General features: G+C 42.5%; 1 pseudogene; it reads left to right on the forward strand.

The window, feature by feature from the left end:
• LOC138144489 (multifunctional methyltransferase subunit TRM112-like protein pseudogene) overlaps positions 1-8,161 on the forward strand; it is an 8,825-nt pseudogene extending 664 nt beyond the window's left edge.
• The last annotated feature ends 3,873 nt before the right edge of the window (positions 8,162-12,034 follow it).

Raw genomic sequence — 12,034 nt, forward strand, 5'->3', positions numbered from 1 at the left:
TTTCTTTCACAAAATGACTAATATAGAAATATGTTTTACATGATTGCACATGTATAACCAACCTATATTGCTTACTATGTCAGGGATGGGGGAGAGATAGAATTTGGAACTCAAAACTTTTTTTAAAAAATTGAAATTGTTTTTATATGTAATTGGGGGAAATATTATTAAAAATATAGTCTCATTTAATCCTCATAGCCCTGGGAGGTAGGTGCTATTACTATCCTCATTTTACAGATGAGATAGGCAGAGATTAAGCAATAACTAATGAGTGTTTGAGGCCAGAGTGAAATTAGAGTCTTGTAATTGTTGGTGTGCCATCCAGGAAATGGATGCCTATTTGGAAATGAAGGTGAAAGCAAAAGGTATCAATTAAAAAAAAAAAGAATATCACAAGAGGCTCAAGTAATCCAGTGGAGTAAATACGTTACTGGAGAGAACTCTCCCCAAGTTCAGAAACAAGAGTTCAGCTCTTCTGGTATGTAAGAAACATTTATCTTAACAAGAAGATAAGAATATGAATGGGGGCAGTTAGGGGGACAGACTGTGTATAAAGGAGTGTTTAGTGGTTCTATTAGTCAGGAAGGCTGGACTGCATATGTTTTGGGGGAGGAATATACAGCATGCTCCATCTCCCTGGCCTTTTCTAACAACTATTGGGAAGAATCTTCTGAGTCTTCAAGGAGTTGCTCAGGAGTTGTGATGGCCATAGGAAGATCATCTCCTATCTTTTCCCAAAAGGTGCCCCCAGGACTCACCCCCTCTTACTCCCTCCCTGTCTCTCTCCCCCATACACAGTTTTCTATCTCAGGGACCAGCTAGGAAGGAAGAGAAGGAGAAAAGAGATAAGACCAAGAAAAAAAAAAGATGATCCAGACATTCTTCCTCCAGAGCCTAACAGATTGACCTTAACATTGGTATTGGGACAATGGGGCAAGATAGTGGAAGGCACAAGCCCTACCTACTAATAGCTTTGAGAATAGGTGTTAGGCTGAAAGATGGGAAGGGAAGTCTTCTCTCTCCCGTTAGTGCCTTGTTTAAGGTGCTTGACAGAGAAGGGAATGGGGACCAGTCTCAGAAATGATCATTTCTTCTGGAAGTGAAGATTGGGAAGCCTTCACTACCCCTTACAATCTATAGTATTCCCTCCTTCCCAGACATGGAAAAGAGTGGGGACTCCTACCACCAAGAGTAGAATCTATACTGGAGGAAAGGGGTAGGGGAAGGGGAGTATGAGAGGTTTGATTCCAAACCTAGATTGTAGATGCAAGTTTGGAAACTAGCAGGAATCCTGGTTTCTTTCTCTTTTCTATCCAACCCACACTAGCCTGGGTCAAGCTTAAGGGAACCTGCCTAGATGTTCTGTGTGATGGGAAGAAAGGAGCAACCCCTGGGCCTGCTACACCTGGGGTAGGTATAGATGGTAGAGAATGGACTGAGAAAGGTCATGTTTTGAGGATGAGGATGAGGGTGCCAGGCAAGGGGTGGGAACTGTACTGTGGCAGACTGAGGGATTCTGGAAATGGGAGAATATGAAGGGGAGGATAAGAATTCAGTAACTCATGGTACAGGGCCTCCAGCTTAACAAGGCAGCAAATTTGTTAAAATTGGTGCTAACATTCACATCTGAATAGCGGGATTCTAGCACCTGGAGGTTAGCTTGATGCCTAGTGAAAGAGATTGGGGAGGGAAGGGGACATTAAACCCTGATCCATCACTCAGATCTTCAAGGAAGAAATCTCTCCTCCCAGCCTCCCCTCCCCCCACATAGAAACAGCCCTGCCACACCCTCCTCCAACCAAAGCACATTTGGCATCCTCCCCCCACCCTCCCAGCAGGCTGCCCCCTTCACCAGTTGCTTCCACAGCCAGGTGCAGTTCATGGGAATTCATGGTGCCTGACTCGTCCAGATCATATTCATTGAAGATGGCCTGATGGGACAGAGAGATGGATGGCAGTAGGGTGGAGGGGATGTGCTGGGATGGATTGGGAGTGAACAGGGTATAGTCCTAGCACTGAGAAGGGGACAGAAAAGCAGACAATGAAAAAGAAGGGGCGGGGGGAGTGGAGTTTGGATGGACAGTAAGGTCCACAGAGGAGGCCTCCTCTCTCCCAAAGGCAAAGTGGAATGGGTCTTGTGTGCATGACCCTCAGGGGTCCTTGTGTGGAAGGTGCTGTATAAAGTACTACCATAAAAAGTATAAAGTACTGCCAAAATAAGAGTGTGTGTGTGTGTGTGTGTATGTGTGTGTTTAATCAGGGTATACGCAGCAAGAATATTGAAGAGTAGCAGGAAAAGGAAGCTTCCTTTCCAGTTCTCCCATCTTGAGGCATACACTCCACAACAACAAGTCTTCCCCATTGTCTTTGGGATAGAGCTAGTCTGCTCCTCCCTCTTCTTCCTCAGCCCCTCCCTATCGCCTCTTCAGTGGGGGTGAGTGGGGGAGGAAAGGGGATTCTAACCCTGTATCTTGCCTCTGCCTTTTCTACTCACCTTAACACTCTTTCCAGATTCCCTACTTCCCCAATGCCCTCCCACCTATACACCTTGCCCCTTGCCAATCACCCCCTTCTCACCAGCCACTTCTGAATCTTGTTCCATGGGACATGAAACTCCATTATGCTCAAATGACCACTGCCATTACTCTGGAGGGAGGGGGAAGAAGAAAAGGGAGAACCTAGGAGAAGGACAGCTCCATAAAGAGTTGCTTGAATCTCCTAATTCTTTACCCTAGGTGTGGGGAGACTAAGACAGCAGGTAAGGCCAAGGATGCTCCTGAGTGATGCAGTCTCCATCAGAAGTGAGGCTTCATGGTTGGGGCCAGAGCAGAGGGATCAGAGGATTGAAGGAGTAGAAAGAACTTTGGACAACTTTTCCCACACTCTTTTCACAGTTGAGGAAATTAAAACCCAGAGAGGGGAAATGACTTGACCCAGGTCTCATAACAAGTAGATAAGAGAACCAGAATTCAGTCCTGACTGATTCCAAACCTAGTGCTTTTTTCAGTTCACTGCTGTCTCTCCTGACAGAATGTATCTTTTTCATTCTTCATGTCTTCAGAATCTTACGCAAGAACTGGCATAAACTATATTGTAGCTTAATAAATGCCTGCTGATTTATGGATTGCATCACATTGCCTTGCCAACCCCAATGGAAGAAGACTGGGATTCTCTTGACATTCTTCCTTTATGGATAGCAGAGCCCAATTCTACCTGGGAAGCTTAGAGTAAGGAATGAAGATCATCAAGGAGCAGAATTTATTTGGTGGGAACATTGTAGGAAAGCTAGTAGAGAACCACAGATTTACACCTGGAAGTAAGTCAGGTCAGGTCACCTGAGTTGAAGTCACCTTGTCTAGTTCCCTCACTTTAAGATGAAGATGAGGCCCTGAGAATTCCCTTAATATGCACATTGCCACATTGGCTTGAACTGGGGTCTAGGTATGGAGTAGTTCATGTGCATAAGATATAATGCTTAGGTGCTTTGAGAAGACAGGCCAAGTCTAAAGTAAAGGATAAAGAACTCTTTCCCCAATACCACAGGGGCCAGGGACTGAACTTCTACTGGAGAAGATGAGGAGGGACAGTGCAGGGGGTGGATACACCCATGAGCTTCGTCATATTCTGGCAGGACTCCGTACAGAAATCCTCTGTCTTTAGGTCTTTGTCTGGGGAAGGAGAAAGTGAGTTGGTGATGGGTAGAAGGGGGATAAGTGGATAGGAGAAGGAAGTTTATAGGGAGGGAATGGTAGAGGAAGTGGGACACAAGGAAGTGTGATGGGGGCCAATAGGGAGGGGAAAACTCACCTTTGGAGATCATCTTGTTGAGTATTTTTCTGAACCCATGGACATCAATCTTCTTATCTTACAGGAGAGACACAAGGTAAGTTCAACTTGTCCCTGACATACACACCTCTCCCCAGGCTCCCCTTTCCCCCCCAGCTCTGATCCCTTCTCACCTCTCCTTCTAGTTGAGCAAATATTTCCTTGAGGAACTCTTCCACATCGCCCTCATTGATTTTCTCCTAGGGGTAGAGGGACAATAAAGGAGTGGTGAACTTTTCTTCAGTCTCCCCCCTTACTCCACTTCTCCTAATTACCAAATCAGGCAGTGCTGCAGTGAGATTATAATCTATCTCCCTGGAGAAAATTAAGAAGCTGATTTAGAAATAAGGGAGTAGATCAAGGATCATATAGGAGGCAGAAATTTTTTAGTGGAGGGAAAAAAGAATCAGGAGAGCCACCATATAGGGGGAAAAGTACTGGATTGCAAATCAATAGACCCAGAATCTAATCTGAGCTTCCATTAACTAGCTGTATGGCCTCAGGTAAAGCACTTCTCCCTCAGTTTCACCATCTATAAAATAGGGGGTATAATGTATATATATATATGTATATATATATATACACATACACACACATATATAACAAACTAGTATGAAACATTTTTTCTGATTCTGAAAGTTTATGTTCTGTCACACAAAATCTTGGAGTTGGATGGGGCCTCGGGGTCATCTCATCTAATCCTTATTTCCAACAGAAGCACCCTTCTACAATATACCTAGTAAGTGGTCACCTAACCTCTAATTTAAGAGCTCTGGTGATGGGGAATGAGATTTTTCTCAGGGCAGCCATTTTCACTTTCGGACTGCTCTCATCCTCAGGGAGTTTCTCTTTATATCAAAGCCAAATCTGCCTCTCTGTAGCTTTGCAGCAACGGTGGACACATACACACAAGCACTTGGAATTCTGGGGCAAGGGGGGGCGGAAGAGGGAGAGCAGGGCGTCAGACTTGGACTCACTGCAATTCGAGAAGACTTGAATCACAAAGTTAGCCTCCTGGTGGGGTTGGAAGGTAGAAGGCACAATGATGTACTCTCCAGGAGGCAGCCAAACAGGGACACAAACTTCCCTTATGTTGATGAAGTTTTCAGATTGGTCTACAGACTGATATTTCAGGAAGAAATCCTTCTTCAAGTGTATATTGCTGATGCCCTGCAGCTGCATAGGAACAGATTGGGGTGGGGGAATGAGCACAGCAGGGCACAAGAAAGCAGGGATAGCAAGGCTATAGCATAGGCAACAAGGATGGGCCACTCTGGAGAATAAAGGGGAAGAAACTCAGCTTTCAGTTTAAGTGGGTTCAAGGTCATGTTTCGGTAGAAACCCATAAGGAAGATAGAGTGAAACTAGGGGTTGGTGAGGACTTTGTCCAACTTAAAATGACAATAGGTCCCCTCTCTCTCTAAGACAAGCCATTTGTCCTCCAAATCTCTACTGAAGCTGAAAGGGGGGATATATGCCCCAACCCGGTGCCAGCCTGTATAAAGCCCATTACTGTGTCTTCCATACCTTCTGTGGAACTGGGGGAAAGAAGAGGGAGGGTCAGGCCTCAGAGATGGGGGCTGGATGGTACAGATGACTTAAAACATCTCTTCCTGCTCTCTTTATCTTCCTCTTTTTTTTTCTATCTTTCCCTCCTCCTCCTCCTTCTCCTCTTCCTCCTTCTCCTCCTCCTTCTTTTCTTTGTCTCTGTCTCTCTCCCCTTCCTCACTATGACTGAATCTGAGAGATCCCTGCTGGGAATCCCCGGAGCCATGTCTTCAAAAGTTGTGAAAAGCCCAGATTGGGGAAATGGGAAAGGTTTTCCTTGGGGTGAGTGCCACTTCAGAAAGGTTAAAGACAACAAGGTGTCTATGTGTATGTGTGTCTGTCTATTATGTGTGTTCTGATGCATGCACATTCTATTTGGAGCAGGGATTTAACTGTGGTACAATGGAAAAGATGAGTATAACCATGTGTGGCCACCTTCATTAGTGTATTCATCCAAACATTTAAGTGTCTAATATATGAAAAGCACCATACTCACTGATAAAGGTGAGAGGGCTTGCAAGCCTTTCCCACACTCCATATATTTAAGGCAATCCATAGATTAGATTTCAGGAGGTCTATGCATTAGGATGGGAAAAAAAAATTTATATCTTCATTTTCACTAACCACTAATTGAAATTTAGCAATCCTTTCTGATTAAAAAATAATAAACATTATTCTGAGAACAACACCCAAAAAGTTAAGAATCCCCTGGGATAGAGGATGAAGATCAGAGAGGGGTTAGTGGAATAAACTGGGAATCAGAACCCCTGCTCTGGGCCTGGCTCTGCCACTAACTAGCTCTGTGATCTTGGGCAACATGCTTCCTTTTTCTAAGCCTTAATTTCCCCATCCATAAAATAGGGATAAAAATACTTCACAAAGTTGTTGTGAGAAGCAAATGGGAAAATGGGCAAAAAATTATGTGAAATCAAATAATTTTGGGGGGGGAAGAACATATGTTGGAAAGTATGAAGCTATAATGTAGAATTATTATTTGGATGTGGGTGGATGAATTATTCTACTATACCACAGAAGTTTTATATGGAAAACAATTTGCAAACCTTAAAATGCTATTGAAATGAGTAGTATTTGTCTTAGTTTCTAGGCATGAATAAGATTGAAGGGTATGAGGAAGAGGAAGGTACTGGGGTGGGATGAAAAGGGAAGAAGAATGCCCAGGCTTAGGTCACCTCATAAACAGGACAGCCAGTGCTGTGAATGTCCCCACCCATACTCTGCTGAGCACAGCCATTCTTTTACATCAGGGCAATCAGGCAGCTACAGGCAATCTCATCTTCATCTGGGTCATCATTGACTTCCAGCAGCAGAATCTTAAACTAAGGGTGGATCCAGAATGTAACTGTGGAATGGAAGGAGCTGGTGGTGGTGTGTGTGTGTGTGTGTGTGTGTGTGTGTGTGTGTGTGTAGAAGTTAGGGGTTTAGACAGACATATGTTCTGTTAAAAAGCAAACAAATTAGATTACAACAATATATTAAAAGATTATATAACGTGATTATATGGGATTCATACCAGGAATGCAGGATGGTTTGACATAAGGACAACTATTAACATAATTGATTATATCAATAATAAAAGTAACAAAAATCATATGATTATATCAATAGGTGCAGAAAAAGCATTTGATATAGTACAACATTCATTTCTTTTAAAAACATTTGAAAGTTTGGGTATAAATGAACTTTTCTTTAAATTGATAAGAAGCATTTACCTAAAACCATTAGTAAGCATTTTTTGTAAAGGGGATAAGCAAGAAGCCTCAGTGAGATTAGATGTGAAACAAGGATGTCCACTATCACCAATATTATTCAATATTGGGTTGGAAATCCTGGCAATAGCAAAAAGAGAAGAAAAATAAATAGAAAGAATCAGAGTAGGGAATGAGATAATAAAATGATCAGATTTTGTAGATGATGATGATATACTTGGAAAATCCTAAAGATTCATCTAAAAAGCTAATTTAAACTATAATTTCAGCAAAGTAGTAGCATATAAAGTAAACCTTCCTATATAGCTCCAACAGAACCATGCAGGAAGAGATAGCTAGAGATACTCCATTTAAAATAACTCTAAATGTTGTAAACTAAAAGTAAACATTAATTAATTAAAAAAATAACTCTAGAAAGTATAAAATATCTGGGGTATACCTGCCAAAACAAACCCAAGAACTATATGGACAAAAATCGTTTAAAAAAATTTGTATACTCCAGTTCAGGTGTGCCAGCAGACCGGGATGAAGCTGCTGACCACAACCTACTGAGCTCCCATGTGCATGGGTGAGGCTCCGGGATTCCCAATGCAAATCCAGGCCACCGAGATCCAGGTGAGCCCTGAGGACTTCAACCCGAACTTCCTGACGCACATGATCCCCAAGATGGAGTGGATGGTGCCGGTGGAAGCGGCCTGCAGCCTGGGACACCTGTCAGAGCTGCCACAGCAGCTGGCTGATAGCTACGAGAAGGAGGCAGAGTTCCTGAGGAAGGTGTACCACGTGCTGCTGGAGGTGGAAGTGGTGGAGGGCACCCTGCAGTGCCTGGAGTCTGGACGCCTGTTCCCCATCAGCCGTGGGATCCCCAACACGCTGCTGAGTGAAGAGGAGGCCTCGTCCTAGGCCCTGGGATCAGTCCCACCCACTGTGGCCTCTCTGTGTTCATCCAGGCTCTGAGCTTCCCCTCTGCTGTGCCCAGACCACACAGAGCCCTGGTGGATAGTATGATTGCTGTTGTATTTTCTTTTCCTCATTAAAGGTTCAAAACTGAAGAAAAAAAATTTGTGTACAAATGAAATCATATTTAAATAAATGGAGAGGGAGCGGAGTCAAGATGGCAGAGTAGAAGCAGGACCTCCAAGTGGCTCTGGCTTCCATCTTCCCCAATCCATGTAAAAAGAGGACTCTGAACAAACTTTGGAGCTACAGAACCCACAAAATGACACAGAGAAGCTAACCTCCCACTGAGGACAGCCCGGCAGGAATCGGCCAGCACGGCACTCTGGGAGCCAAGCCTCAGGCCCCCTTGAGCCATAGGTTTTAGCCCCAGGGCGTGCCTGACCAACCATGGTCTGGAGGGACTCCACATCACCAGAAGCTGTGGCCATTTCCAGAATTATCAACACATAGATGCCAAGGACAAAGTGAAAAGTCAGTGCAGTGTAGACTTTGGGACCAGTAGTGGGGAGAGCATTGTCTTTTGCCCCCAGGGCAAGAAGCTGCTGAGATGCCTGGGTGCAGCTGGTGCTACGTTGCAGCTTCAGCTTCTGGCCTGCAGACTGTAGGGAGACCAAGTGACAAGTCTGGGGGGTAATCGCCCTTGCTTTAACCTGCTTAGATCTGGATTACAGTCTAGGGTGGAGGTCCTGGGGTGTATGACCAGCTTGCCAGAGTGTGTACAGGCTTCAGAGAGGGTACCCAACTAATACCTCCAGCAGCTGAGAAAACCTCAGCGTTTGGTACAAAGCTCCCCTGTCTGGTGGCAGAGTCCTACTGTGGCAAAAAGCCCAAAAGTCAAGTAATTGAGTGGCAACATGACCAGACAAAGGAAGCAAAACAAACAGAAGAATCCAACATTAGACTCCTATTTTGGGGACAAAAAGGATCAAAGCATGGAACAGGAGGAAGACAGTGAAGTCAGAACACCTGCACCAAAAGCTTCAAAGGAAAATACAAGCTGGTTACAGGCCATATAAGACCTTAAGAAGCAGATAAGAGAAGTGGAGGAAAAATTGGGAAGAGAAATGAGAATGATGCAAGAAAATTATGAAATGAGAGTCAATAGCATGACTGAGGAAAATAACACCTTAAAAAACAGACTAACTCAAATGGCAAAAGAGGCTCAAAAATGTAATGAGGAGAAGAATGCCTTAAAAAGCTGAATTTGCCAGATGGAAAAAGAATCTCAAAAGCTCACTGAGGAGAATCATTCCCTCAGATTTAGAATGGAGCAAAGGGAAGCTAGTGACCTTAGGAGAAATAAAGATGCTGTTAAACAGATTCAAACAAATGAAAGAATAGAAGGCAATGTGAAATATCTCATGGGAAGAACCACTGACCTGGAAAATAGATCCAGGAGAGATAATTTAAAAATTATTGGACTACCTGAAAGCCATAATCAAAGTAAGAACCTAGAAATCATCCTCCAGGAAGTTCTCAAGGAAAACTGTCCTGATGTTTTAGAACCAGACGACAAAATAGAGGTTGAAAGAATCCACCAATAACCTCCTGAAAATGACCCCCAAAAGAAAACTCCTAGGAATATTATAGCCAGGTTCTGGAATTCCCAGATCAAGGAGAGAATATTACAAGCAACCAGGAAGAAACAATTTGAATATTGTGGAAACACAATCAGGATAACACAGGATCTGGCAGCTTCTACACTGAAGGATCAAAGGACTTGGAATATGATATTCCGGAGGTCAAAGGAGCTGGGATTAAAACCAAGAATCACCTACCCAGCAAAACTGAGTATCATATTTCAGGGGAAAATATGGTCATGCAGTGGAATAGAGGACTTTCAAACATTCTTGCTGAAAAAAACCAGAGTTGAATAGAAAATTTGCCATTCAGATACAAGAAGCAAGAGAAGCATGAGAAGGTAAATAGGGAAAAGAAATCATAAGGAACTTATCAAAGTTGAACTATTTACATTCCTACATGGAAAAATGATAATTGTAACTGATGAAACTTTTCTCAGTTTGAAAATTGTTGAAGGGAACATAAATAAATAAATAAATATATAGTCTTTATCAGAGGGTATATAGGCATATGAATACATATGTGAATGTGTGTATATATGTGTGTGTGTGTGTGTTTACAGGTATACATAGATAGAGGGAACAGGACCAATTTATTGGAAGGGATGATACTTAAAAGGTGAAATTAAGAAGTGAGAGAGGAATGTAATGAGAGGAGATGGGCAGAGACAGAATGGGGCAAAATATCTCATATAGAAGAGGCAAGGGAAATGGGTACAATGGAGGGGAAGAACAGGAAGGGAATGGGTCAGCCTTATACTCATTGAATTTGGTTCAGGGAGGGAATGACATACACACTAAATAGGGTATCTCACCCTACAGGAGAATAGGGGGGAAGGGGATGAGAGGGGGGATGATGGAAGGGAGGGCAAGCTGGAGGGGGGGGGAGGGAAGTTGGAACCACACACTTTTGAAAAGGGACAGGACCAAAGTAGAGAATAGATCAAGTGGGAGATGGGATAGGAGGGAGGGAAATATAATCAGTCTTCTACAATATATCTACTATGGTAATGTTTTGCATTAGCTACACATGTATAGCCTATATTGAATTGCTTTTCTTCCCAGTAAGGGTGGGTGACAAGGGAGGAAGGGAATGAATCTGGAATTCAAAGTTTTAAAACCAAATGTTTAATATATATATACATACTGTTATTAATACTATTTTACATGTAATTGGGAAATAAGAGGAAGGGATATCCTGGGGGACCACTATTTTGGGGAGGTGGGTAGGGGAAAAATGGGGAGAAAATTTGTAACCCAAAATCTGGCAGAAATGAATGAAGTAAACCAGAAGTTAATAAAGCATTTGGATAAATGAGTGAATGAATGGAGAAATATTAATTGTTCATGGGTAGGCAGGACCAGCATAATAAAAATGACACTTTTATCAAAATTAATCTATGTATTCAATACCATCCTGGTTAAGTTACCAAAAAAATTATTTTAGGAGTGGCTAGGTGGAGCAGTGAATAGAACACTGGCTGTAAAATCAGGAGGACCTGAGTTCAAATTTGACCTCAGAGACTTAACACTTACTAGCTGTGTGACCTTGGGCAAGTTACTTAACCCCGATTGTCCTGCCTCCCCTCCTCCAAAAAAAAAAAAAAGCAAAAAAAATTATTTTACTGAGCTAGAAATAACAAGATTCATTGGGAAGGGCAAAAGGTCAAGAATATCAAAGGAACTAATTGGAAAAAAAAGATAAAGGAAGGAAGTTTAGCAGTACTGGATCTTAAACTATATTATAAGGCAGTAATTATCAAAATTATCTTGTACTTGCTAAGAAATAGAAAGGTAGATCACTGGAACAGAATAGACATACAATTTACAGCAGCAAATGGATATAGTAACCTAGTATTTGACAAATATAAAGACTTAAGTTTCTGGACAAAATTTCATCATTTGTTAAAATTTGTTGGGAAAGCTGGAAAGCAGTCTGACAGAAATTAGGCACAAGGGGCGGCCAGGTAGCACAGCAAGTAAGAGCACCGGCTCCAGTGTTGGGATAACCTGGAGATCGAATCCCAGGCTCAGACACTTAGCACCCACCCAGAAACACCTGTCCATGTAACCTTGGGCAAGTTACTTAACCCTGATTGCTTTAAAAAAAAAAAAAGAAATTAGGCACAGTCCAATATCTTACACCATTTACCAAGATAAGGTCAAAATGGATACATGACCAAGATATTATAAGAAAATTTGAAGAACATAGAACATATTACCTATCAGACTTATAGATAGGTGAACAATTTGTGAACGAACAAAAGATAGAGAGCATTGTGGGATGTAAAATGGATAATTTTGATTGTGTTAAATTTTAAAAGTTTCAGTATAAATTAATGTAACCAAGATCAGAAGGAAAGCACAAAACTGGGGAAAATGTTTTCATGTGAG

Source organism: Petaurus breviceps, unplaced genomic scaffold (genome assembly GCF_028583685.1).
Source record: "Petaurus breviceps papuanus isolate PSGF00001 unplaced genomic scaffold, PetGlider_PUasm1.0 90701, whole genome shotgun sequence".
NCBI lineage: Eukaryota > Metazoa > Chordata > Mammalia > Diprotodontia > Petauridae > Petaurus > Petaurus breviceps.